At 39.0% G+C, this 27,774-nt stretch overlaps 1 long non-coding RNA gene across 1 annotated transcript; it reads right to left on the reverse strand.

Moving 5' to 3' along the window:
* Positions 1-209: 209 nt before the first annotated feature.
* Positions 210-26,385, reverse strand: LOC104685468. The gene is made up of 3 exons (XR_751127.4): positions 24,187-26,385; positions 6,220-6,345; positions 210-1,409 (listed from the first exon to the last, which is right to left on the reverse strand). It is a non-coding gene; the product is annotated as an uncharacterized LOC104685468 (long non-coding RNA).
* Between the last annotated feature and the right edge of the window lie 1,389 nt (positions 26,386-27,774).

Genomic DNA, 27,774 nt, shown 5'->3' on the forward strand with positions numbered 1-27,774 from the left:
CGGCCCGAGCAGGACCTGGGCCGGGCCCGCTGGCCCCCACACGGGGCCTGCAGCCACCTGTCCCAGCACCGGAAACGAGAGAGAGATTGGGGGGGGAGTTTGTCTATTCTTAAGTGTGGATCACAGAGGTGGTCACAACTTTAAGTGGCTTAAAGAATTGTCCATATTCAAACTGGCCAGCTGATAGGTTCTGTTAGGTCATAGAGGAAGCTGTAAACACCCCTTTGCAAGAACATCACTTCTGGGACTATGCTTGCTAACCCATGACAAGGTAAAGCCATGCAGAAATAGTGCTGCAAACTTTGACCTTACTTAAGAGTTGCTTTAAGTACTCTGCAAATAAGGACCTATGAACTAAAACATGTAAGACCATTTGACATGTGGAAAGGCACATTGAAAGACTCTCACTAGCCCACACCTCAGAAAGCCAATGAAATAAAACTACAAGGAAGAAAAGATGGGATGTGAGTTGAAGAAGGAGAAGGTTGGTGCACCAGGGAAATCAGATCAGTTCTGTAGTAAAGTTTATTTTTACAAACTCCCATTAAGAACTCAGTTATCTACATTAAAGAGAGATATTTCGTGGCTTGCTAACTTGGCGGCTTGCCACCAAATGACCAAGACTAGTCACTACTGGAGTTATTGGAACCTTCTTTCAACCAAGAAACTTATTGTTTGCTTTCAGTTTCTTCTAAACAAAATAAACAAAATATTATCAAGCACAAATTGCCAAAAAAAAAAAGGAAAATTTTCACATGAATAGGGTGCTGAACTAAGGAAGAGAAATTGCAGGCAACAGAACTCTCAGCCACATAGCCAGAAAACAGAAGGATCTAAAGTACGAAAAACATCAAGAGACATTTTCATTTATCACAGTGTCCATGATTTTTTAATTGTCTGGGACAGTGTTGTGAACATAACAGCATAAGAGGAATGCAAAGGAAATGGATCACAAGCTTCACAACGAGTTCAGATGTAGCCGGAGTAAACTTGTACTTCCAATCTTAATTTTTTCACATGTGTAAATCTGTCTTGGGTTGTACATGGCAGAGGTTGTGTGGGACTCAAAGGGAAAGCCCCTAGTATCTCCCTGCAATTCCATCTGAGGTGACCCAGCATACAACAGCACAACAGTTTTTTTAGCACTTACTATATTGGTTACTACCTGGGAAATATTCCCACTCTTACTGCTGTTGCTTCAGTAACAGCCACAGTCACAAAGACAGTGGCAGTCATTTATTGGTTTTTGACTTCAACTCTGCTGCTTCTTTCTCCCATAGATTCATCTCCAGTAGGTCCTCAGCATCCTGCTCAGCACAACTTCCAGGTCATCAGGTCATGTTGGGTCTGTTTCTTTTTTCTTCCTCCTTCTGCTGTGGGATTCACCAGCGGTGACCCCAGACCTTCATCTGAAAGAGAGAGCAACCTCAAAGTTTGTGGATGAAGGTTCATGGAACACTAAAGAAAGACTGCACACTCTTGGTGGATGGTCAGTTGCCAGATTTGCCCATTGCTGTGGTTTTCAGAATTTATACCAACCACTGTTTCTTTTGTCCTGAACTAAACTGAAGCCCCTTTAGCATCCACATATATTTGTGTGCTCTCACTAAATGTATGGATTAGCATAACACTTGGCTTTGATTTGAGAGTGCACAGAGATAAAACAAGAATATCAGGATAAGAAAATAGGACACTGAAGTTGAAGTGACAGTGAATGAAACAGTAACTGTAGACTTGAGTGCATGCACTGAAAGGACACTTAGTTCTAGTTTTCATTATTACAAGACAGCAAGACCACAAGAGCAGTGACCAATAGAAAGTCAGTGGGGAGGAAAGAAATCTCCTTGGAGTAGTGGATTAATTTGTACTGCAAGAACCATGCCAAGGTCACGATTCAATAGATAAGGGGTTGCTAATAAAGAGCATGCTGGCCTTTTTGGAGGTGTCTTGTAGCCCATAGCAGAATGAATGCACAGTGACAAATTTTGCCCACATCCCTGCTTTGTGAATTAGGAATCATGGCCTCCTGTACAAGATGGTCTAAAGGACAACTCAAAACATTTTGATATTAAATACTCTGTGGGAGTAAATCACATCAATTACTTTAATCAAAAAGTCTTTTCTTTCCCCCTGTCCTCCTCATCACTCTTTTTTTTTCTTCCCTCCTCTGCCTTATTTGCTGCTTATCTCCTTCTGGATTTTCTGCTTGAGAACTCAGGCTTCCTACCCAGCTTTCTAAATTAGATGGCATAGATAAGATACTTCAAGATGTGCTTATGTGTGCCTAGCACTCAGACCAATTTTGTCTTTCCTTCAGAGGTGGAAATACTCATTCACATCCTCTACCTCTGAATATGACCATGACTGACTTAACAGTGTTCTGGTCAGCAATCACCAACCTCAAACAGATTTTTTTCTTTTTAAATTTCTGGGCTGAGACAGATTCTGCTGGTCAGATATGAGACAGAGCATCTGAAATGAGGATTTAAATGGTAACCATACACAAACACATACGCATGCAGTCTCTGGTGCAGGAGGAAGGAAAAAGGTGAGAAATTCTCAGATATAAAATAGAATTGGGGAAACAAAATGAGTTTCACTCACATGTTCACTGCAAAGTAGATAGGCTAGAACTGTTCTTAAAGCACAGCACAGACTTTATCCTGTAGCTGTGTCTGAGCAAATGTGTCAATTTTCTGTGGACAGGCAGGCAAGGTTTTAAGGGGATGTGAATATCAGGGTGGGATTCTGGGTAAACCTCAGATAAGTATGTGGATTTCACCTACTATGAAGGCATATCCATAGGCACCACTGATATTTCTCCCCTCCTGTACTTTGGTATGGCTCCGTTTCTTTTCAAACGCAATTAAATCTAACCACCTACCTACTAGTGGACCAGGACTGTGGAAGTTTCACTGAAATTAGTCAAGACTCCAGTAATTCCACTAGTCTTAGTGGATCTTTCTGCAGCAGCAGGTGTTTGCTAGCAAGAGAAGGGATTTCATAATCTGAACTCTACTTGCTGAAAATCAATCTGCTGCCAGGATTATTAGAATCCCTGCACTGGGGATACAGCACATCGGACCCTAGAAAACCTACTTCAGTTACAGAAACTACAAATATACAAGTTCACAGGATTTATGTGAACCAACACAGGCGTTCCTTTGGCCGCTTTCCCACCAGACCATTGCATTAGATAGCAGCACAAAACTTTCAAACTTGTGTATCTACAGTTTGGGGGCATATTTCCCAATTTCTCTTCACAATCTATTCACATATCTCTAACTGTCTCATTGTACTACCCAGAAATCCCAAAAGAAAATATAGACAAATCACATGTGATTCTACTCCACATCCAGAGGAATCCACCACATCTGTGAATCCTGCAGTTTTACTGAAGTATTAAATATCTGGTAGGAATGCACGTTCAAGCAACACTGGCTTGTTTTCATTCTCTACTTACAAATGCAGTTTGCCATGGCCAGCCGATTTTCTGAGGCTCGCTGCTAGAGATATTCTAGGTTGGGAATCTTTGACATACACCCTTGTTTTACTGTGCACCATATAATATGCTACTAAATCAGTTCCTTCCCCTAGCCACTCCAGTCCCTTGGGCTTTAACCCCACTCATTGACAGCCACCTTGCTCATGCTCCTCTGGAGAGACTTCACTTAACAGATTGCTTCTTGATTTTATCAGAATGAGTATAAATATGGGCTATCTCAACCCAGCAGCCTAGCTCTTCCTTAAAGTACTGAATTATTTCTGTTGCCCGCTGTATCAGCAGACTGAGATAGCAGCCCTGAGAAAATAAGTCCATCTTGGTATGACTCATTTCCACGAACTCTTGGTTCCTTTTATTTTGAATTAAATTAAAATACAGTGATTGATACTGGCATACTGGAAAAAATCAATATTTGACCCAAATACCTTTAACAGTAACATGTTCAAGTGTTACAGTGGTTTCCTCTGGAGAGCATAGATTAGATTTTATATTCATTCAGTCCAGAAATGACAATATTAATGGAATAGAAATGTTAAGAGTTGAACCCACAAATTACAGGTAGATCAGAAAAAAAGTGTGTCTTTGTTTTGTGTCAGACATTAGAGTCTGAGAGTACGTAACCACAAACCAACAAGCATGGAGTTCAGTACAACTAACAAGCACTAATTGGTTTTCCAAGTCAACCAGGAGAAGATACAGAAGTACTTCTTGGGCTAAACAAGTAAATTATCATAGAGAGAACCCTCTCTAACTGCCACATCATGTTGACAACACAAAAGGAAATCACATCACAAGACAGGGAGGATGGAAGTACAGAGGACCACTAGTGTGAAAAAGAGACAGAAACAAATCCATCCTTCAATAAAGCTCTACAAAATTTCTCCACCCCCTTTGCCTTGGTCTTCACGCTGTGCTGTTCTGTCTTTGTTAGTAGTTGTCTTCTTTCTGGTGTCCTTCTTATTTCTTCTCTCCTTCCCCTTTTTTCTTTTTTTTGTCACTGCCAAAGCACATAGCCTAACAAATTCCACGTGTGTGAATATGGAGTTTGAAATATACATTATTCTTCTATTTTTCTGCATGTTCAGAAAAGGGGTTTGAGTTTGGAACTTGGTGTTTTGAGTGTTGAGCCCAAATGGAAAGTGCTCACATAGCATGTGATATATCCTCTTCAAGGAGACCTGGAACACCTGCCGTGAGTGTAGCTCAGCATTCACATGTGTGCTGCTATTCTGAATGAAAGAGAGCACAGAAGACCCACATGCATGTTTGAAACCTTATGGTAGCAAAAAAAGTGTAAAAATCTCTAAAGTTCTAATGCAATAATATTGCAAGTACAACTTGCATGATTTCCGTGCAATGACAACTTTTTGGATATTCCTATATTGCTCTTATATTTGCAACGACAGACAATATAATTGCCTCTTTAGGAATTTCTCAGCAAAAACATATTAATAGCACCAGTCTGGCTCAAAAGTACAAGGTCATTCAAATTCTTTCCAAATATATCCTTCACTAAGGGCAACCACCACTACTAGAAGCAACCCCTTAGGTTGCTAAAACACTTCATCCCTTATGGTATGTCAGAGCCACAGACATTTGAGGAGGAAAAAAAGCCCAAAAAGACAGCCTTATTATATTTACTTGCACGAAAATCACAAGTCTTTCCTTTATGCTTCTGACAGAAATGTTTCGATTCAATTAAAGGAATTGCATTTAGTATCTGCATATTTATCAGCTGCTGTCTGTTGTCCTAGCATATAAAGGCAGAAGACAGAATATGTTTTTACATCCATATCAAATAACATGAGAGAGCTGGAACACATGCTATGAGTGTAGCTTAGCACAAAAATGAGTTAAGCTAGGCACAGATCTCTTTGAACACCCTAAATGAACACTTGACAAAATGGAAAAGGTACAGTGTTTTCACTGACAAGAAAGGGGTTTTACAAAAAAAAAGATTCAATTTTATAACCTACATTATTAGAGTTAACAAAGGGAAAGACAAGATATTGGAATTCCTCTCAGTTTGTGGACTTGTTTATTTAGGGATTTGTATTGAAAGTATTAAATTCAACAAGACGGGTATGATCTTTTTAGTCTACTGTATTTTATATCTCAAAAATATGAGCACATGAAATAAAGATATGATCAAGCCTGATACATAATCTCTTAGGCAGAGCTTGTGTGGGATGACACCTAGGTTTTCTTTTCAATACCAAGGACAGAGCAGTTAAAGAAAGACAAGGGCAGCCTAAAATAGCCAAGTTAGAAGTTAGAAGCATTCTAAAGTTCTACTATTAACAGCTATCAGTGAAGCCCACTGAAAATCATCTCCTGTCAGCGCCAGACGTGGCAAGAGTCTGTTACTGCCATCTGCATGCTGTTTCCTGACTGTGACACTGCTCATATTGCCTGTTTTGGATAAAACAATTCCACACAAACTGTGCTTTTTTACAGACTTTTGAAGAACCCCACATGATATTACATTGTTTTATTACAAAGAATTATAAAGAATTTCATATTATGAAAAATTTAGCACTTTTCTTCCCGCCAATAGGCACCTCTTCTATCAATTCAGAGGGCTGCGGGGGTGAATCAGATTCCTACTCACATCATTCACAGCAGAACACAAAATCTGTGTAATGAGTGGGAAAATGGGGTTCAAAGAAAGCAAAAGAATTTTGCATGCATTACCTTGAAGAGCTAAGTTTTACCTTTACTTCTGCTACGGAGTTTTTGTGTTACACTGTCAGTGTACAATTACAGAGGCCGCTTAAATCAGACTTCTCCTAGATCATTTCATGCTCTTCATTTTATGGCCTCCACATGGTCCATGAAATCTGTTTTAGAAATAAGTTAAGTACTTAGGGTTACTCCCAATAGCCCAGGGAATCTTTGCTACTAGAACACACAAACTATGAAAACAAACAGTGAAATTATACTATGAATGCAAATTATGAAAAAACACATCCTATCTTGTTTTAAGCAAGCTTGGGAACTGACAATAGTCCTTCTTTACTTTAGTTCTCCCATCAGTTGAACAGGAAAGTGACATCCTTTAACCCAGGAACACACTGAAATTATGTTAATGAGCAGATAAGAAGCACTAGGACACTAGGCAAGACTACCATAGCAAGTATTTCTACCCTGATATGGTCAGTATTTCTACATTCAGAATTAGGTTTGAATCTTAGGGACAAAAGGGAGGGTCATGTCTCAAACAAAGAAGACTAAAGTAAATATCAAATTAATACTCTTTTTGTGGGTACCAACCATTCAGAGCGGTGAATTAGGCAGTGACTGTGACATAAATTATATGAGATCTTGTAATTAAAGACACTTTTGCTTTACATGCAGTGCAAGGGGTTGTATTAAGATTACAAAGACTTCTAGCATTTTCCATTATTTATGGTTTTGATTTTGCATCCTTGAAATTCTCCAAATGAAATCTTCCAAAATGCAAAAAGCTTGTTTTATTCCACCTTTATAATTTATTTCTGAATCCAAGAGAATCAACTTTCTTCCACTGATGGGGATTCCAACCCTTCACAGGAAGTCTTTATGCTCTTCTATCTCAAAGTTAGTTGAGAATACTTTGATATTCTTTATCACATGCTCATCACGTTTTGGTCATGGAACTGAAACACCTTTGAGTCAACAGGTATAAATAAATTCCATCATAACATGAATAATGCCAACCAAATCGGGCTTTTTTAGTCTATTAAACAAGTAACATATACTAATGACAATGGAGGTACACCAGTGTAATTTTGTGGAAAGTGACACCTATAATCTATATTTCCAAAAGCAATCCAGTGCTTCTCATTGAAATAATTTTACAGGGATTTTACACCTGAATAACTTGGAAAAATTGATGGTTTTAAATTTTTGATTTTATTTTGCACTTGATCTTTGAATGAGTAACTCAGACTGTTAGTAAGACCATGTTTGAGAGGTAACATAATATTTTCTGGATCTGTGAGATCAACACGTGGTCAAATACCTTTTCATATCGGTCACCAATTTCCTTTCTGTTTAACATAAAATTTCTGGAAGGCCAGAGGGGAGAGAAAAGCCAATTGTCTTGAAAGTAAATGCAAAATACTTTTAGAGGACAGAGGGAATTAATTGCCTACACCATGTGGCAGTCAGGTTACCTCCGGAAGGACAATATTTCATAGATTGACAAGAAATAAAAATAATATCTGTTGTAAAATTATCTACCCATTACTCTTACTGGTTCTTTGCCAGGCTAACCCTTTCAACAAAAGTGGTCTAATACATTCAGAAATATTTCAAAATTCAAGTTTCTTCTGCACCTCTTTGCTATCTGTTAATGTTTGGTTATTTTAGCCTTGGCTCACATCAGTAGTTGAGGGTCTTCCATCTATTCACAGTGTCCCAAGAGAAAAAAATATTTCCATTTTATAGACCAGACGACAAAATATATTGAGAAGACTAGAAGGGCAAAGGAGTTAGGTGCCCTATCACTCTTGGAAAGTCATAGGCCAAAGTTTGGCATTAGGCTCCTAAACATGCATGGAAAGAGCCTGGGATGCAACACTGGGATTTGTTGGGCCTATGTCCTAGTCAGGAGTCACTTCAAGCTAGCTGATGCTGCAGAGTTTTGGTAGGCCCAAATGAAGGAATGTTATTCTTTCTCTCTCTGACTGCATGTCACGGTTCCTTTACCTCCTCCTGGAGTAAAATCAGCCTTTACTCAAAAATTCACTTGGAGGACAGTTGTACAGCAGCTCCTGCCTCCCTTAATCCAGTGTCAGTGGCTATAGCACTCTGCTCACTGTGAGAACACGGTTTCAGTTCCTTTCTCTAATTGCAAGGAACTTGAAATTCCCAGGTGAATCATTTTGCTATGAGGTTGCATACTGTGGTGATATATGATGTTTTCAGCACTGTCTGTTGAAACTGCAACATTTTGCCAAAATACAGAAGGAAATTATAAGCACGAGCATGGCTGGTTAGGTGCCATGGTGGTTCGGTGGTTGGGAGGAAAAGCTATGAACTATTTTCTGCTCCTCTGAATATTTAATACATAAGACTTAAACATTCATTGAATTCAGATAATATTTACTTAAGCCATTAGTCAATATTTTCCTCATTAAGAATGGCAGGATTTGACCCATTCCACAGTCAATCCAGTAGCACCAGGTAAATAACATAGTTTTTAACTCACATTTTTCATACAGAAGATTTCCTTAAGCAAATGGAATTAAATTTCCAAATGCAGTACACATAATATTTGGATGTAATATTAGCTCCATCAGGAAGAAAAAATCCTGAAAGTTAACAAAAATTGATTGATGCTCCCTGACTGGAAGTGTCTGTAATTTTTTGCATGATAGCAATATGGAATGTGTTAACTCCATGAACACCAGTCTCCTTTAAAACTGCTGTTGCTATTCTAACCACATTATCAGCCTCACACATGTTTACCTCAGGGATATTTAGCTAGCCATAATTGACTTTTGCACAAAAAGAAAGCTGCAGGCAAGGTTTAATCCGTTTGGGCTTGCCTTCTCAGTAAAATAAACAAGTATCTAGGAGAATTGTAACTAGATCAAGTATAGAATCAGAGCATGAGGTGAATCTGTTCAGTCTTTTTCAATTTTATAATTCTTTAAATTTTCACAATTAAGATATCTGGAAAATAACAACATCTTTGCATGTAAGATGTTACAAATAAACAGAGAATTCAGCAACTCCACTTCCAATAACAGCATTTCTCTAATGGTTATTTAACCATGTCAGATTCCTTCATGGAGGTGGAGTTTAAAAAAGCCTGTTGTACTAATATCACACTAAACTTCAGCTGATAAGGTTAATGCCAGGCAGCAGTGATTGCACATAAACTTTAGGTGAGATTAATCTTGCTTAATATGGTAGGTGGTGTCATGGTATAACCCCAGCTGTCGGCTCAGACCCACACAGCCTCTCACTCCCCTCCCAGGAGGATGGGGGAGAGACTCAGAAGGGTAAAAGTGAGAAAAAGCATGAGTTGAGATAAAGAGAGTTCAGTAGGTAAAGAAAAGCTGTGCATATAAGCAAAGAAAAGCAAGAAATTAATTCATAACTTCCCATGGGCTGGCAGGTGTTCAGCCTGGAAAGCAGGGCCCAATCACACATAACACTGACTTGGGAAGACAAATTCCATCACTCTGAGTGTCCTCCCCTTTCTTCTCTTTCCCCCAGCTCTATATGCTGAACATGACACTTGTATGGTGTGGGATATTTCTTGGGTCAGCTGGGGTCGTCTGTCTTATCTGGGTCCACTCCCAACCCCTTGTGCACCCCCAGCCCCCTCTCTGGTGGGGTGGGGTGAGAAGCAGAAAAGCTCCAGAGTCTGTGTACGTGCTGCTCATCAGTAACAAAATCATCCCTGAATTATCAACACTGTTTTAGTCACAAACCCAAAACACAGGCACATACCAGCTACTATGAAGAAAACTCTGACCCAGTCAAAACCAGCACAGGTGACTAAGACTGGTGTTCAGTAGGTCCTTTAACCTGGTGCTACCAGGGAAAGAAAGCAGGCCTGCACTGCTTTTACTTACATGCCCTATTCCCAGTCCTGCACATATTTGTCTCTTGTGCTGATACCAACATTTGTACAAATATATGGTAAATTGTTCAGGGAGCTGATCTGGCTGAAAACCAGCCATTTTCACACAAGCTTAGTTTTAGCTCAGATCCACTCACCACATGGTGCATCTGACACTTTGTGATGAGCACATGAGGAGGGGGGAAGACTCCAATACTGTTTCTTCTGACAGCAGGGCAAGCTTAAACTGATAATTCATTTTTGTCTTCAAATAGATGGAAGGAAGCATATTCTAGAGTTGCATCTTTTCTTTGCTGACAACAAAAGAAGCTCAGAAAACTAGCTTGAGCTTAAATTTCTAATTGCAGACAGCTGAAGTGAGAGAGATCTCATCCATGAACAAAGCAGTCCATACTATGGTAAAAATTCAAAACAAAATATTGTTTTAGGTTCTAACTCTGTACGTCAGGTCAACCATCTCAAGTGTAGGTAAAGGCAATCAGTGCTAGGCTATGCGATAGATGAGAAGGTAGGTCACTCGGGATAAAATTGTTGCTTCATAAAATAAGCAGCAAACTTCTTGTTGATGTAGAGCACATAAGAATTTTATCCTACAGTCCTATGTTTTAATCTGTTTTTATCCATTGCTTAGCTCTTAACAAATAAATTAATACATATCTCCCTTCTCTATCTGTAAAATGGTCATTGATAGGACTGTATTTGTAAAATGCTTTCTAACAATATGTATGAAGGAATTATTTAAGTGTTAAGTACATTTTTATCTACTGACAAGTCATCTGCTCTACTAGCAGAACAATTACAGAAAATGTTCTATATATTTATATGCAGACAAATCTAGATTTAAGTGAAAAGATTGAAGGGGGGGAAATGAGTGATTTCCCGAATTTATTCTTTCATATATGAAATTCTGTATAAAAGTTTTTGTAAACTGTTCTCTGACCTATATCACAATTTATATTCCCCACAGGAAAAAGAAAAAAACCCAGCTGCTTAACTTTTAACTTCCATCACTAGTCAAGTAACTGTGGTCCAACTCAATGTGTATGTGGAATGTGTATGTGGAAATAAGAAGCAGGTTTTAACCAGAGAATGGTACTCTACACTCAGAGTGATAGAAAGAGGTTTGATTTTCTAAATATAGCAATTTGGGGTGTTTCTAGCAGATACAATAACTTTAAGCATGTGTGTGTGTCTAGGGGAGGTGTTGTAATGAGTCAGGCATGATATTATTGTTTTAATCAAAAATCAGCAATCATGGTATGAAAGCCTATAAATATATTATACATATCTATAGATAGATATAGATACCTATCTATAGATATAACTATAGATAGATATAGATAGATAGATAGATAGAGATATTAATAGCCTATAGATACTTCAGCCTTTTCCTATTTTCTTGGTTTTCCCTGAAAATCTATGAAAATATCATTGAGAAAAAGATCTTTGAACTGGGTGCCTGAAAGTATTACTGTAGGTTTGCAGAATGTAGTACAGCTTTGCTTTATTGTTAGTACATTACACTTACAGTGCTAGAGCAACCAAGTAGTATTGGGAGAGGGGGAAAAATGCCAGTCTCATGAAAAGTCCCTGACAGAACTCTGCCTTCCTTCAAGGAATTCAAACATAACTCAAAAGATGACAGGAAAGGGTAACAAACATTTGAACACTTAAGGCTGGAGATGACTAAAACTAAGAGGGAAGCAATAAGGGCAATAACAACTGCACTGTGGTTCAGAAATAGAAACCTTTTCTAAAGGATGTAGTGAAGTATGAGAAATCCAGAAAGTCAAGTTGTAGCAAAAGAAGTCAAAAAACAGTATCATATGAGTATAGAAATCTGTAAGAATGTCAGCTTTAATAAAATGTACACCTTCAATACATAGTTGCAGCTGAAAGTGCAAAAAAGTACAAAGCTGAGTCTGGTTACATGTTAGAAGAAAATCCAAGTTATTCTTACTGATTGTATTCTGTAGTGATGACAATCACAATAACAATATTTGATGAATAAAAATAGGACTATTCTCATGAAATGTATATCCACACACATCTTAATTTCTTTTATCAAAGTAAATAGAGGATCATAAAATGGTTAAGGTTGGAAGGGACCTCTGGGGGTCATGCGGTTCATGAAGGATCACCTAGAGCTGTTTGCCCTTGACCATGTTTAGACAGCTTTTGAGTACCTCTTAGGCTGGAACAGGGAATTTAATACCACAACTCCAGAACTGTCTCTACAGATACTTTTGATTGTCATTCCATAGAAGGATGTGAAAGACTTCCAAAATTTCCTCAAAATCCTCTTATAAACCTTAGAAAAATCTGGGGTTTATTAAACCACTATGTTAGATGGTGTTGGGACAGGTTCTTTCATTAAGGGTGCAGCAACCCCTCCTGCAGACTGTGAGTCTGAGAATAGAATGCTGTAGGACATATTTAAGAAATGTGAATATATCTCAGTTTAAACTCCTGTATAAAAATTAGACTAGGTGTATCGAAACTAGAGAGATTGAAAGCACAGGTTGCACCTGCATTGAAAGAAATCCATCATAGAAAATAAAAAGAGCTAAATATACTGCATTAAAGATAAAGATTGATTATTATTCCTCATCAATTTTTAATACATCAAGATTTTTCTCATATACTTATGTAGTTGCAGACAACTGGAAATAATTTTTGCTCAAACCATTACTTTTGCTCAAACCATTAGATTACTCCTATTTTGGAGTATTATATGCCATCACCAGTCTAAAATCCTAAAAAGGTTGTCACCTCTTTAATATTTTTAAAGCCTCGCAGAGTACTTGCAAAGCTGAAATTTTATTTTCATGTACATGAAAAGATAACAACCTTTTCACTGTATTTTAAATCACACGTGAAGTTGAATTACATTTTAAGAATTGTCACTTATGCATTGGTTGCATGATTTGTCATTCACTGGGCTCCTCTTATTAAGGAATGAAAAGGCAGGAAGCAGCAATTTAACTAAGTAACATGTTATGCCATGGTCTCCGGCAGGTTTAGGGGAAGTTTGTTTGATTTACTCTGGGCAGTGCGCAGGAGAAACGAGAAAATTTGCAGGATGTTCAATAACAAACTTTTACTTGCAAACTTTAGAATATTAAAGTACAATATGGTACTCTGCAAATTTTAAAATGTAGCCATTTTGGTTAGAGATGCAACAATATAAAAGTGTAAAAACAACCCTTAAGAAAATGTATAATGAAAAAGAAAGAGAAAGGATAAGACTAGAAATGTATACAGTCTCCACCCTTGGATCCACAAATAAGACTTGACTGTTGCAATTTTTTGTTGTTGGTCGAAGTGATAGTCACAGTCTTGATCTGTTGGGGTGGTGGAAACCCATGAAATACAAAGCCTGGGGGGTTAGTATTATGCTCAGGCTCAGTGGGATTGCCCAGGTACCTCTCCTAGGGTGAGGCGTTTTATGCTGGATGATGTAATACTGTGGTTCGTGGGACAGTCTGGCAGTCTTCAACACCTTCTAAGACATGACAGCTGCCTCTTACGTGTCAGCGTAGCTTGGTTGTGTCAGTTATGGCCCATCAGAAGGCATGAACTCCTTCAGGCTTATGTCCTGGTACTTGCCCTGAGGGGAATTTTCACAGCTAAGCCACTTGTGTAAGGATATTAACATGATGAAAAGCACTATCATACCCCACAGAAGCTGCCCCTTTGTTTGAGAACAATTCTACAGTGAGTAGGTCAGCAAATTAGGGCCATTTTCAATGTAAATTTCTGAACAACATCAGAAACGCATGCAAGTTGTAGCACACATTGGTGAGATGTAACAGAGTTGGGTACATATTCTACTCATCCTCCAGTGGAGTAATACAGAACAGAACAGAACAGAATCTAGAACATCATCTGGAGCAATCTACAAGCAATCTTCTTCAATACTCTACTAAAGTCAGTCTGCTGCAATGCCTGTCAGTCTATTAATAGCACTGAGACTGAGGACAGCACGGCAGCCAGTTGTTTTTGATTTCTTAAGGAAATATACTTTTTAATGAACAAATATATGAGAAAGTTACACTTTCTTCCCTCTCCAAACCTTCCCACGTCAGTTATAACATTTATATTTTGATCTCACAGAGCCTGTTTTCCAGTAGGTTGTAAAACGTCCATTGGGAACTATTCAATGTATGAATAAATAATTCTCTGTATGCTATAATGTGTCTGTTAATGGCACCACAAATATATTGATCTCAACCATCTACATATCAACATGGTTGTCTATATCAACACGTGTAAAAAACTGCAGTGGACAACAGCTGGCAAACCACTCAGGACAGCAAGGAGAAACTTGCAATGAAAGATTGCACTGGAATTTGTATAATTACAAGTTTCACAAAGAGATAAATCTCCTGTCTCTGCTTCTCTTTTAAATTTCTGCCATATAGCATGATCAAGAGGTTATGCATCTGAATCCCAGTTTTCCTGTATGCTAGCCAGAGGTTATCCATTTGTTTGTGGAGCGGCTTCTGGCTTTCCCATCCTCGTGTCCTTTATTCTACTTCCAGCTGCCCTGAATAGTGATCAATAAGTTACCAGTCTGTGCTGCAATCAGTTTCCTAACTCATTTCTGCTCCCACAAAAAAATATCTTTTTCTTATTCTTTTTAAATTTTTTATTACTCAGATCAATACAATCAGAGTTCTGCATCTGTCTTGCCTGCACTCAGCAGAGCCAGCCAGTGTGGGGACCAGCCAGTTTCTCAGTAATGTTCATGCTAAGAGAGCAATTTTTTCCCCCACACCAAGTTCCTCCTAATGACTTCCTCTGAGATGCCAGGGGTGGCCTTGCTTCCCTTCCCCACAACTCGCTGTCTCTGTCCTGCCATGTCTGCTTTATAAAATGACGCCTTCCAATTTTAGGCCCATTTCTTTCCCCACAAGCAGTGAATGCTCTGTTAATCTTTAGGAATGGACCTCCCAAGAAGGCTGTAACTTCTATTTTAAGGAAGATTACAGTCTGGGTGAATGAATTTTATGACCGCAGTTAGTACTATTTCTAATCTGCCTTTGTTATCTAAGGTTTGGTAGAAGGTCACAGAAGTTTAAATTCTGGACTACCTTGCCAGAAATCATCTGCCTAAACAGCTTTAAACTTCTGATCCTTTTACAGATCTGACCCTGCATTACTCTGCATGTGTTGTGGGTTTACAGAAGACCTCATATCCATAGCCGAATTTTCTGTTAATATTTCAAATACTAGTCAGACTTGATATAGTTCCTTCATCTTCATGTGATTAGAAAAGCTACATTTTTCATAATTCCCATACAAGAGTCTGCCTAACACATGACAACAATTGAGAAACATAATTCCAGAAATTCAAACCAAAAAGTACAATGCTTTTATTAGAGAAATTTCAAAATTATAAAACCAACTAAAAAGAATCCATGGTGCTACTACTCAAAATATTCTGGAACAAAATCCCCTTCTCCTATTCCTCTCTTCCAAAGAATCCTAATATTAAGCTTGCAAAAAACTCTCAAATTCTTCAAGTGTTAAAGGCATGTCCCAACAAACAGTAAATAAATCATCACCGATAAAATAGATTTCATTTGTGTTAAATGAATGTCAAGATTACTTCCACTGAAATGAAAGCCAGATTCAGAAATTAGATCAGGAATAGAGCATTGTTTCCCCTGGAAAAAATGTGCATTTTCAGTCTACACTAAGGAAAGGAAGAAGTAAAGTGAAAATATCTACAAATTAAAAGGAAACTTATTTGAAACAGTGATCTTAGATTTGTAGAATCACCACAGTTTCTTAAAATTGGAGTCCCAGCATCAGTTTATTCAAAGAATTATGATTTCTTTGTTTTATAGTACATTTAAAATCACTTAATCTAACAAATTCATAAAAAGACAATTTTTTAAAAGTTAATATGCCAATAACATATCAAATATATTCTGTAAGTTTTTCTTTGCTATATTCCCAGATTAAATATAAGTCTATAAAAAGTAAATAGCTCATTTAATGTTCAACTTTTCTTGTTTAAACTTGATGAGATTTGAATTATATTGTAAGGAAACTCATTGGAAACCCTGTAATTTCCTAAAAAAAATCAGTTCAATTCAATGTCTAATAAAAAGCAGAGTACTATTTCAAATTTAGGAGATAAAATGTACTGGGCATCTGAATCTAATCCAGGATTTACATGATTAAAATGGATACCCCAAAAAAACCAAGCAAAATTTATGTATATAACTTTAGGTACCAAAGTTTGAAAAATTACCTAAAAATCTATGTAAAAGTATGAAAAAATCTTCAATCAGTATGCATAAACTGTGTCTGCCTCACTTACTGACTGTGATAAAATAAAGGCACCAGGTCGGGAGAATATTTTTGCCCTGAGGTGCTCAGTACCAAACTGAAAGCCCAGGGGATAGTTTGAGGACCAGGAAGACAATTTTTTTCCATGTCAAGTGCAATTATACTGTACAGGTCTTCTCATGTATGTTGATCTAAGATTATGATTTTCAAATGAAAAGGGACAGTTACCTCCAGAGTAGGACAAGATCATTGTTTATTGCGTGTCATGGGAAGCACAGGTAAACACAATTCAAAACATTACTCTTCCAAAATCAACTAGAATCAATCTTCGAAATGATGTCACAGAAAAAAAAATTCTCATGAACAACTAGACAAAATTTCCCTGAGATTTATTTAATGAAAAGCAGCAACTATACCTTGCTTCGCAAAAGTGTATGTCACAATGCAGGTGAAACCCACATCTAATTACTCACCAGAAAATGTCACTCTCTGACATGAAACAGGGAAAATTGTTTCATAAATCAATTTTGCACTAACCTTCTAAACAAATACACACCACATGTTTGAGATGCAATTACTTTGCCTTGTACATCACAGAATAAGGTGACCTGCTATTCAATGGAAGGAGAGGTGAGAGTTGCTCTCTGTTCCCTGCACTGTACATAACAATCTATTATTAGAGAAATTATAAACATTCACAACAAATACATGGTCCTCGACTCTCATGCACAGGCTCGTCTTAAACCTCTCCATGCAGCATTTCTTCACACCAGGGCCAGTGACAAGCTCAGCACCATCCCACAGCAGCAACTGCTGTCTGTGCTGGCTTATCTGCCTCCCACTGAGCATACCACATAAATAATTTAGACCCAGCCCTTTCTGTGTGTATATGGTTAATGGGCACTTGCATCTGCTTTCCAGAAGCTTCTGGAGTAAGAAGTACTTAAGACGGAAGTCCTAATTTTTTACTATTTTAGTATTATTTTTATTACATTATCTTCTTCAAACGAGAAAATAGTTGTAAGGACAAAATAGTGCACGCTTCTAAAGAAAGAATGATGCAAACACTACTACTTATACTGTCTTAATACTGCTGCACTATTTGTCCCACTTCCTAAAACTGAGTTAGGGAGTTTACAATGAGGTACATAACTGAAAATGTCTTGCCTGGATTTCAGGGAGCAGCATGAAAAGACAGACAGAGATGGGAGGTGGTAAGTCAAGCTGGTTTTGGTTGGGAGAGAGTTAATTTTCTTCATAGTAGCCATTAAGAGTCTGTGTTTTCTATTTGTGACCAGAACAGTGTTGATAATAGAGATTTTTTATATATTGCTGAGCAGCGCTCACAGAGAGTCAGGACCTTTCTGCTCCTCACCCGACCACACCAGCAAGGGTGCTGGGGGTGCACAAGGAGTTGGGAGGGAACCTAGTCTGGACAGCTGACCCCAACTGACCCAAGGAGTATTGCACACCATACAGAGTCATGCTCAGCTATAAAGGTGGGGGAAGTAGGAGGAAAGTGAGTGGAATATTTGGATTGATGGTGTTTGTCTACTCAAGTCTCCGTTATGCACGATGGAAACCTGCTTTCCCTGGGTGGTTGAACACCTGCCCATAGGAAATGGTGAATTACTTCCCTTGTTTTGCTTCGGTTGTGAATGTCTTTTGCTTTACCTATTGAACTGTCTTTAGCTCAACCCATGAGTTTTCTCACTTTTGCCTTTATGATTCTCTCCCTCCATCCGATCAGACAAGTGACTGAGTGGCTGTGTGGGCCTGGGGCTAAATCCTGATACGAGCTAAGGGTTTACAGCAATCCCACCCTTCAGATTCAAAGGGGTCTGAAATGCCTACTTCTACACATACAGTTTAGACATATTTGTTTTCTGTGCATGTGCTCTAGTCATCAGAATTGCTTTTGCCCCTTTACTGTACTTGTTTCTTTACATCATATGGAAATCTGCTTGGCTTGCTCACCCCACATGACAGGGATGGTTTGGCTGAGGTTATTGTAAACCTGATTTTCCCTCACAGTACCAAGAGTACACAAGAGCAAATCCTTGAGCCAGCGGTGAACCCAAGCGCAGCAAGTCCAAAGCTGCCTTGGGAAGAGGCTGCTTTTTACCAACATCTTGTAGTCAATAGAAGTTAAATAAGCTGAAAGGAAGTGTTTTCTTGATGAGACAGCTATAAATCAATAAATAAGGGATTAAAGGGATATTCAAAATGAAGGTGTCAACATGGGAACACACAGACAAGTTGGTGTGAATGAAGGGAGATGGTGGGTTTACCAGAGATGATGCTATTTGCATAATACATCAGTTTATACTTTCACAAGGATAAACACAAAGATGAAAATTTATTTGCTTAAATCCAAGCTCATTAAATAGTAAATATCAAATTACTAATAGTTATCTTAGGTAATCTTTGTGGAGGAAGGATTAAATTTACAAAACTGCTTGGCTTTGCCCTGACAAATCTGACACCAACACACTAACCATTTCTTCACTTCATTACTAATTTTGGTTTTAAGTCCTGATGCTATGGTTTCTTTACTTCAGTGTTGGGGTAAATTCACCAGTGATTTAAAATATACAATTCTGCATATGACTATATTATTTACAAGTTATAATATTAATACTTTAATGCTGGTGATAAATTAATAAATACCATTGCTGGCATGAAATACATGAATTACAAGGGTTGAAATATACAGATTGCAGTCACTTCATCATCTGGTATCAAAGCAAAAAGCATTGTGCCTTTCTTCATCACATAATCCTATTCCACTTTTGTCCTTATATATAATATGTCTGCTTTTGTGGCACGTGGTATGCATTCAATTAAGTAATAGCACTCCAGATGTGGTAAGTGCCCTGCTCTGGCTTTACATTGCAGCACAATGTGTCATGTATTGGCAAACTAGACAATGATCTGATTTACAATGTGTATTACTCTAAATGTGAAAACTGCTCATAAATTGCATTTTTCGTATCTATCACTTAGTCTTCTACTGCTCATACCTGACTTAAAAAACTGTAGGAATTACCCAGTGAAAAGAACTTGAAAGTTCACAGCATCCTGCAGGAGATGAGGCATTGTAATGCACATCCTCAATTCTCTGCAGGATTCAGCAGACTGCAAATCTGTCAGAGCAGAGTCTGTGGGGAAACTGTACTTTTCAGCCATCTCTGTTGTATATAATCCACATTATATGATGCAATAAGATACAAAATTGTCAGAATAGTCCAGAGTTGTTCTCTCTTTGCTTAAAATTATATGTGCAAAGACAAGAAGACTGAAGTACAGTTTGTATGTTTTGGAGCTGAAATCATATTGTCAACATGATGCATCATAAATTTTAAACCATCAGCTGTCATGGCTGATCTTGTACAGGTGCTGAACAGTAAGCATTTGTGCTAAAATAACACCACATAATATATCAGTTCTGATAAGTGTTACTCCATGCTTTTATCTAGACATAGTAAACAGAAAAAAAGAAATAAGCATACAGCATTGTGAACACTCAGAAGTAGATACAACTTTAAATAAATGCTTGAAAATAAAACCTTAGATCCTGGACAGATGGTTTTGTCCTACAACATTTCTTCAGAAAGTACACCAGCACATCAACATCTCCAGATTTTGGGAAATGTGCATTGTGACAGAATCATCAGTCCAGCTGTAATTCAGATTTCTCTCCTTTCCCAACTTCTGCCCACAATTCCTGTCTTAAGGGCTTTTTAGGTAGGATCACTCTCACCCTATCTGGAAAACTCTCAACCAGTAAAGCCCACAGAACCGTAAGAGCTACCCTTTGGTACCATGAGAAGAAATGAGCAGCATAGGGTGGGGTGGATAGGAACTGCTTGGTCCAACCTTGCTGCAGCCAGAATGGCTGTATCTCGCCATGTCTTTACTTAAGATGTAAAATAGTTGCACCAGGTGGGGTGGAGTTGCTAGGCTGGTACCAAGTAAAGCTTTGAGACAACAAGAGTTTCAATTAAAACAACCAGCAAACCCATTACTCCATGTTGTGTGTAAATAGCGCCAACTGCCCAGTAAAATGCTGTGAGGAAATGCCCTGGTTCACTCTTCATCTGTATGGGATGTCTGACCCAGCCAAGGCACGTGACTCCTCAGAGTACTTGGTAGCTTAACCAGCACTGTTCTGGTTTGATGCTCCTTCCAGAAGTGCAGGCAACACCACGGTGCAACCTCCAGAAGCTCCCCTCATCCCTGTGCTCCCAGCTGGCCCACAGAGCAGAGACACCCAGCAGGAAACATTTCCAGCTACTGTCAGAAAAAGAACTTAAACTTGAAATAATGGGAACCAGATGACTAAACAGATCATTAGAGGTGACCAGTTTGTTGACAGGTGATACAGCAGGGGGAGATATGTTTAAAACACACACAAACTGTGACAGTGGATTGGTTTTAGTGGAGTAAACATATGTTGCATGTCAAATAATGAGACAGGAAACAATGAAGATTATACTGAAGATTTAATTAAAATAAGAATATGCTCTTTGAAAATGTATTCTTATATAATGGCAACCATGCTCCAGTTCAGAAGCTTTCAGCTTCTTTTTAACATGACTGAATAACAGACCTTCTCTTCTTTGTATTTATAACTTGAAAAAAGGAAAACTTTTAACTTGGACAATTTCACTTTTTTGGTCATTATTTGAGGGTTAGAGGTGCAGAGGCCAAAAGGTGACAACTTCCTTTACAAGGTTATTACTTGCAGCTCATGCAGAGAGGTAGTTCCAGAAATGTAAACTTCAGGGCCACATCTCACACCTGTCTCTAGGACAGCTGCTGCTGCTCCCTCCCACAGAAAGTTGCCTTCCCATTAGTACAGTAAATGATTTATACTACAACAGTAATACAAAATTACAACCCAAGAAAAACTAGCACCAAAAGAAAATCTCTACTTCTAACTCTTTTTAAATGTTTAACAGTGAAGTCAGTGCTTGTCAAAATTGCTGTAATCACAGTCCTTTTATACACAGGTCAGGCAGCCTGCAGGACTGGAGAATACAGGAGTTTCCACACTCACTGTGACCAGGTGTAATGAATGGCCTCAAGAGTGGTTGTTTATCAGGCTGATCAGGACAAGTGTTTATATTTGCTGCACTGAGAACCTTTGCATTGTTGTAGATTAAAGAACTACAAACTTTTTCATCATTTAAGAACTAACTTCTGATTTAAAGAAAAGCACTGATTATTTGGCTGTTCTTATAATGGGACCAAGGTTTAGTCTTAACTGACTGGTGTCCATAACAGGAAAACTGAAGGATGGTGACCAAGGCCAAGTGGGTGATTTCTTACTTTCATTTAGTCCCTAGAAATGTGTTGGTGCTATCACAAGAGTGAAGAACGCAGATTAGTATTTGTAGATCCCCTTCAATCCCATTGCAGATGAAGCTGTGTCAGCTGTACAGGTTGCTGACTCCAGCCCCATCTGCTATCCCCACTGCTGCAGCCCACCAGCTCCTCCAGCCTGCTAGCAGAAAGGTTTGTGTGGCCATGTTTCCACCATCCCTTGCAGAACCAGCCAGGTTAGCCAATACTGATTGTTTCAAATCTCAGGGTTATTTGGCTCATTTTAACTGAGATGGGTTTGGATGCAATTACAGCAGCAAGTCATCAGCAGTGACGTGGCAGAAGCAGCCCTCATGTCAGCAAAGGGAGGGTTACAGGGAGCTGGGGCTGCCTGGAGGCATCACCTCCTCAACTGGCCCCAGAGCACCTGGAAAGGGTGCACAGACACCAGGTGAGTCTCACTGGGGGAGCCCACTTCAAACTAATTACTTCACAGGCAATCAAACAATCATCAGCTGATAACCACTTTTGGATATCATGGATCTGACTGATTCACACAAGAGACCAGAGCTGAAACTCTCTGTAGTCAATAATCAAAGCTCTGAGCCAGCTAATTCCCTTCTGTTAACACTGCCTACGCATGCACAAACACATGCACATGTTTTCTCTCTCTTTTCCCTTTGTCTGCCACCTTGAGCTGTAGCTGCAAATCCGAGGCAGGGCAGGGTGAGCACTCTATATTCTCTGCAATTACCCTGACATGCAGTTAGACCCACCTCCAGGTATTAGGGCCTGGAACATCACTGATAGCACCAAAACAAAAAGGTCGATGCTATATTTTTACAACCCAGGCAAGACAAAAGCGCCTCTACAGTAAAAAAAATCTTTACAGTATATAGCATCAATGAGCATAAGATATATTGGTAGGCTTATTCTTTTAAGATGCAACCACAGGGGCTCTTGTGTATGTTTGCAAAGCAGACTGCTTAGCATAAAAAGATTTTGCTCTGTTTGTGCAAGAAGAAATGGGCCATTCTTTACTTTCCTATGGCATTACAATTTCCAACCCTCATTGTCTATCACTTTCTGGGTGGTAAATTACTGTTTCTTTAGCAAAGGTTCAGATCCACAGGACTTAGCAACTCCCTTTTAAACTTTCAACGGTGTATTTAGAATAAATCTTATAACAAAGTTACATAGTGTAGTACCACACAAGTAACAATGGCATTACTTCCACATGGTCAAAAGTTTTTAGGGAAAGATTTTTTATTAGAAGGATCCAAAATTCAGTCACAAAAGTGAGACGCAGCTAACAGTTCTCATAAGAAAAGAGGGGGCCTGGGGGATGACAATTGAAGTCTCAGTTTTGGACAGAATAGGTAACAAGTACAGAGCTTCAGCAGCTAGGAAAAATGCAGGCACCTCCCCAAAGAATTCAACAAGGTAATTTTGGTAAGCTCCCCAGTGAAATTAAATTGAAATATCTACATATGAGGAATCCAGGTTCAACACCTCAATAGTGGCAAAATCTTGTGTTGATTTTTTCCAGCTTCAGCTGAAGTTAATCAGAAAGCACTCAAACTTACATCCCAAGTCTCTTGTCCTGCAGAAATGAACTGGAATGCCAGAAAAGCCAGGAAGGCAGGACAGTGTCTTTTCAGTCATACTAACAAGGCTAGCCCTACACTGGTTTAAACCCAACGAAAATCAGCTTGTATGATGGTTGGAGTTGTCTGTGGTAGAAAGGAACACAACGATCCATGAGGTCACTCTCAACATCATCTTATCTGTGCTAGCCTAAATTTACTTACTTTGAGTCTCTGACTCATATAAGCATGTTGCTATAGCTTTTTCAGGATGAAGGGCAACAGGTTTGATTCTGCTTAATTAAAAGTAACCAGCAGATTTACATAGACTTGTACAGGAATAAGATAGCCCTAAGTTACTAAATCGAACAGGCATTACAATACTTGCAAAAGAGACGGAAAAAAAAGTTAATTTTTTAAGGAAACAGCTAAAATAGCTATAAAAATAGACAAAAATTTACCAGTAGGCTTTGTTAAATAGAAAGCCTTTCTTTGTTTAAGTATGGATGCATCAATTTCCAGCAACTTTTCCAAAAGCATTTAAGTGACTTGGGAACTTCAGATCATTACATGTTTTTGGAAAACATCATATTCTAAATCATATTGCATAAAAATCTGTGAAAGTTTCAAGGGATGGACAGACAGATGTCCAAATTGGTTTCTTTTTTGTATTCCTTGCTTGTAGCTTCTCCCTCTGTTAGCTGCCTTTTTTAATCTCACTTTTTTGGGAAATAAAAAAAAAAAAAAAAAAAAAGAAAGGAAAAAAGCAGTACTCAGACACGCAGCCTGGTTCAAAGCTCTGGTGGGTAGCAGGGAAATACTTTAGAGATCAGGTGAAATGAATTCAAGATGAGTGAAAATGGTCTTTGGTTCTGCTCTACTACCTTTTACTGAAGATTCACTGCAGAGACGTGAATCATCTCCATCCATGCTGTGCTTTGCTTCTTGCAGGCATTTTTCACAGGTCCCTCCTGCTTCTTTTGTCTCCCAGTGTCAGACACGGTGATTTACCATTGGTCACTGTGGCATTAAGGGCTTACTACCAGTTAGAACAAGTGTGGAGGAAAAGGAACCTGCTGCAAAATAAATAAATAACATGATGGCAGACACCTTGTAATAAGGAATAACAATTAGGTAATGAAGACAGGGAAAAATGGGGAAGCACAGATTCTGTTCACTTGGCTTACAGCAAAAACCAATATTTTTTACTTTAGATCAACTAAAATCTCTGCTTAAAGTAAACTGAGAATACAATTAGATTCAGGCAACTGGGCTCTTTGTCTTTTTAGAAAGAAATCTCCTTCCCAGCCAGAATGAACAATAGAAATGTAGAAATAGGGTAAAAAAATACTTTTAATGAACACATTAATAATCAAACAGATGTAATTGTACAAGACACTAATGGAAACCATTGTTCACAGAAGAAGACAAATATCAACATGATAGAATGCTGGTTTTATAAGGTATATGAAACTTCAGCTCTCTTCTCCAAGTTATCCCCTCAAAAAATAAATAAAGATCATGTATTAAATATAACAGTGATTCTATTTAGAAAATCTAAATCGCTGGTTTTTAGAGCATTCAAAAAACCTAGGAGCAGTACCTGCAGTCTTAAATTTTATGTCTTCCTTCAAGGACTGTAAATAGTTCTGGTGTTTATGATAAAAGAGATAGCAGGAAAAAAAAAGAAGAATATATAGGAGAAATATGCATATTTTACCTGAAAAGGAGTTTTGTCTTCTTCATTTATGTATAATAGTCCAGAGATCCTATATATGTTATTAAAATTTAATGCTAATAGTATGCTAAGAAAAGCACGTACTGCTGTTACTACATACGCTACAGTACAGAAGAGAACAAAATCACATTTTAAAATCTCCCCATTTTTTCCCCAACACTTTTTATTAATGTTTAAACTCTTAGATGTGTCTCTGAGGTCTTTTAAACTCTCAAAAAAGTCTTCAGCCAAATCCAGACTACACAAGGGCCGGAGCACTGAGTAAATTTAAAAAAAAATTCAAAAACTAAACTGAACTAAATATAGAAAATGATTTCTGAGACTTTTTAAAGTTCTGTTGGACAATAAAACTAAAACTACAGATGATACCAGGTTCCATTCCAACAAATACCATATTAATGGACTTTGTGATAGTGTTTAAAACATTTTCTGATTTTTCAGAGAAGCATATAAGAACCAAGGGCCAGTGCTCCTTTATCATTAGTAAGAGGGCTGTTATTTTTGGGGCAACTCATTGTGCCTGGGATAGTTTTGGAGTGTATTTCCCAAAAGATATTCCCCAAACTGTTATTCCAAGTGAAGAAATGTTGGATGTATGAAAGCAGCATTGTTTCCTTAGAGCTTTTATCACTTACGGTTTGGACCCAAGGATTTAGTTTATTCTATCCCTAAATTAGGGCATGTCATGGGTTGACACTGGCCAGCTGCCAGGCACCCATGAAAGCTGCTCACTCACTCCCCTCTGCAGCTAGACAGAGGAGAGAAAATTTAATGAAGGGTTCATAAGTTGAGATAAGGATCAAGAGAGATCACTTATCAAATACCATCACAGGCAAAACAGGCTCAATTTAGAGATATAAAATGAATTTATTACTAACAAAATCAAAGCAGGATAATGAGAAGTAAAATAAGCCCTTAAAAACACCTTCTCCGCATCCCTCCCTCCTTCCAGCTCTACCTCCTACCCCAGTGGTGCTAGGAGACAGGGAATGGGATTATGGTCAGTTCATCACCTGTGGCTTCTCCCAATGCTCCAGGAGAGGAGTCCTTCCCCTGCTGCACCATGGAGTTCCTCCCATGGGAGATAGTTCTCAGTGAACTTCTCCAATGTGAGTCCATCCCATGAGCAACACCACCCCCCAAATGCTGCAGCATGGGTCACTCTTTCATGGGGTGCAGTCCTCCAAGGACAGGCTGCTCCAGCATGGGAACAGGGCCCCTCTCTCCACAGGTCTCCCACGGGGTCACAGCCTCTTTCCAGGAATCCACCTGCTCTGGAGTGGGCACCTCCCCCACGGGCTGCGGGTGGATCTCTGCATCCCCTGTGGATCCATGGTCTGCAGGGGCACAGCTGCCTCACCATGGGCTGCACCACAGCCTGCAGAGGAATTTCAGCTCCAGTGCCTGGAGCACCTCCTGCCCCTCCTTCTGCACTGACCTTGGTGTCTGCAGAGTTGTTCTGCTCATGTGTTCTCACTCCACTCTTCTCTGGCTGCAAATACGGCTGTGCAACAACCTTTGTTTTGATTTGTTCTCAACTATGTTATCACAGAGGCGTTACCACCATTTCTGAGTGACCCAGCCTTGGCCAGCAGCGGGTCTATCTTTGGAGCTACCAGGGACTGGCTCTGCCAGATGTCGTGGAAGCTTCCAGAAGTTTCTCTCAGAAGCCACCTCTGTGGCCTCCTCCACACTACTAAAAACAGGCCATGCAAACCCAATACAGGAGGAAAAAAACCCCCCACTTTTCGTTATATAATTCCAAAGGATCTCTGAGAAGGGACGTTGCACTGAAAGCCAGTAACTTTTCTTGTTGTTAGACCAATCCTTGGCACAGTCTAGGCATAGGCATGATCAGTCAGCCAGAAATTTTTGAGGCAGCCTCTCTGTTTCAGAGCATGAGACACTTCTTCTTTTTCTTTTTAATCATCATGGACACAAGCTGCTACATGCAGATGCTCTTATGACCAAAGAGCAGTCCTGGGAACTTCCCTTCTAGTAGTACAAGCATGGCCAGAGGCTCCCACACACCACAGCCAAGCCTTTCCTTTGAGACATCCCTCCTGGGAAGAGATTGTGCTGTTCCTCCCAATAACTGCTCACTTCTTTTTTTCCTGTGGACTACAGGAACTACTGCTGAAGGCTGCCACTTCAGGTTCTGCTGTGGAGACAGATCTGAGCCTATTGTTCAGCCATGGAATATATTGCTCTTATTTTAGATAATTTTCAAATTATTTCCTAACAGCAGGAAAAGCAGAGGATGGAGACTGCAACACGTGACACGTGTATATCCACTTTCGATCCCCAGGACCCCCTTTGCAAATGAGATTTTGTACTTTATAGAGTTTTGTTTTCCCAGTAGTAAACTATTTAAATGGATAACCACATTTAAGCTACTCCTGGGGAAGAGCCAATTTAAGAAAAACCATCCAGGAATTCACTGCAAATGAGATGCTGCCTCTCCAAAGACTTTGCTCCTTGCCACCATGGTGACAGGCTTGGGATTGGCTTCTAACAGAGAATACCAGAAAGTTGGGAATTTGCCCATTATAACTTAAATTAAGAGGGTTGGAACTATATAGACAAAAAGTGATCTTCCCCCCAGTATCCCCCCGGAAAGCCCCCCCCAGCCAACCCTATGTATCTTTCCTGGCAAATAAAAAACAGTAACCACATTACAAATACTGACTACAGCAAGGTAGTGAAAGTTACCAGAGTCTTTCCTTATAAAATG

This window comes from Corvus cornix, chromosome 3, assembly GCF_000738735.6.
Source record: "Corvus cornix cornix isolate S_Up_H32 chromosome 3, ASM73873v5, whole genome shotgun sequence".
In the NCBI taxonomy this organism is placed as follows: Eukaryota; Metazoa; Chordata; class Aves; order Passeriformes; family Corvidae; genus Corvus; species Corvus cornix.